We start from the raw sequence: 2,412 nt of genomic DNA on the forward strand, positions 1-2,412 counted from the left end.
TTGAGCTCACTTTGTAGCCCAGGCTGTTCTCGAACTTGCAGTGATCCTCCTGCCTCAGCCTCCCAAGTGCTGGGATTACAGGCGTGTGCCACCACACCCGGTGACCTAAGTACTTTGAAACTGCTAGAGGAAAACATACAGGAAGCATTTGAAGTCATCGGCACAGGTAACCATGTCCTGCATGGGCTCCAGCAGTACAGGAAATAATAGCAAGAATAAAAAAATGCATCACATCAGTCAAGAAGCTTCTGCACAGCAAGGGAAACAGCCAACTGAGTGAAGAGACGACCTCCATAAGGGAAGAAAACCTTTGCCAGCCACCCAGAAAACCACTCACCAAGAACCAAATATCCTGATCTACAAACAGGCAAATAAATAGACACATCTCAAAAGAAGAGGCACAAGTGACCAATATATGTAGGGAGAAATGCTCAATATCTCTACCCATTAGAGAAAAGCAAGTCAACACTACACTGGGCCGAGCGTGGTGGCACACTCCTGTAATCCTAGCACTGGGAAGGCTGAGGCAGGGAGATCGCTGCAAGTTCGAGGCCAGCCTGGGCTACAAATTGAGCTCAAGGCCAGCCTGAACTGTATAGCGAGACCCTGTCTCAAAAAGATGGAAAAAAAAAAAAAAAAGAAGAATGCAAAAAACAAGCCAGGCATAATGGTGCACATCTGTAATCCCAGCACTCACAGGAGGCTGAGACAGGAAGACTGCAAGTTCAACCCCAGTCTGCACAACCTGGCAACTTAATGAGATCCTGTCTCAAAATTTAAAATAAATACATAAATAAAGGGCTGGGGATGTAGTTCAGTGTGAAGGTCCCGGGTTTAAGTTCCAAAACCACACACACAAAAAAACCCCAACAAGGATGTGAGGGGAAGGGAATAATGCTAGCAGAAATATAAATTAGTATCTCAATTAGAGAAGTCAGTAGTGAAACTGAAGACTGAAATAAAACTAGAAACTAAAGATAGAACTAGAAACTAAAAGTAGGAGGCATGACTCCACTATATTGCTTCCTTTGTGGAGCGGGGCGGTGGGGGGGGTACCATCAAACTCAGGACCTTGTGCTTGCCAGGCAGGCACCGTGCCACTGAGCTGTATCCCCGGCCCCTCACTACTTGGTATATTCTCAGAGGAATTTCAGCCAGCACATTATAGAAACACTGGCACATTCATGTCTGTTGTGATACAATTCCTAACAGCCAAGACATGAAAGCAGCCTAAATCCCCATCAACACATGCATGGGTAACAGAGGTGTGGCAGATATATACAATGGGGTTTTATGGGGGGGTCACTACATAGTCCAGGCTGGCCTGGAACTTGTGATCCTCCTGCCTCGGCCTCCCAAGTGCTAGGATTACAGGTGTGCGCCACTGTGATTGGCTTCACAATGAAGTATTATTGCTCTGTGTTATGGTTTGTGTCTGGATGTCCCCCCAAAGCCTCATGCTGTTGTGGCGTAGGCTTTTAGAGTTTATGACTGATGCATGGTCGAATGCTGGAATTATGGATGTGAGGGCTATACCCTCCCTCAGGCAGATAGTTCGCATACAGTGTAAGGGAGAGAAAGAGGCTGCTCGCCACCTCTCCTCCCTTTTGCTCTTGTTGCTTTTGCTGTCTTCTGCCACCATGAACTGTTGCCCTCTGCCATGTGCCACTCTGCCTTGGAGCCAGCCGCGTATGGACTGAAACCTCCACAAACTGCAAGCTAAATAAACTTTGCCTTCCTTAATTGTGGGCGTTGGGTATTTTGTCTCAGCCAAGAGGGAAAAGTAACCAAGACACTCCGCCATAAAAAAGAATGAAATTATGTCACTTGCAGGGAGACGGATGGAACCAGAGATCATCAGGTGAGGTCAGTCGACTCAGAAAGACAAGTATCACATGACTTCTTAGTACAGCGATAAAGAAAAGGCAACGCGACAAGAGGAGGCAGAGTATTATTAGACAAGAGGGAGGAGGGTTGGGAGAGGTCAGTGGGGAGATGAAAATGTTCAAAATACAAGCATGCGTGGAAGTACCACACTGAAGCCAACGTTTTGTAAAATGAACAGGTACTAATCAAAATGACCCGAAAAGCAGCAGCGCGCTGGAGGACCGGGCGTCCCAGGCGCTCGGTGTGGAAGGGGCTGGGCCCGAGGTGCGGTTAGAAACGCGAAGGACTGCCGGCTCGGCCGCCGCTTGGATGAGCTCCGGGTCAGGGTCCGGCCGAGGCGGCATCGGAGACACGGGGCGCCTCACCCTCGCCGCGGTCACCCGGGACAGAGCGCCCGGAGCGCCGCAGTCGTCAGCCACGGCCCGGGCAGGTCCCTAACCCGGGCGGCCAGGGTCGCCGCCCTCCTCCAGGCCTCGCGGACGCCAGCCCCGCTCTCCACCGTGCGGCCCAGGGGGCCCAGCACGA

This window comes from Chinchilla lanigera, unplaced genomic scaffold (genome assembly GCF_000276665.1).
Source record: "Chinchilla lanigera isolate Chin_1 unplaced genomic scaffold, ChiLan1.0 scaffold00182, whole genome shotgun sequence".
Classification (NCBI taxonomy): Eukaryota; Metazoa; Chordata; class Mammalia; order Rodentia; family Chinchillidae; genus Chinchilla; species Chinchilla lanigera.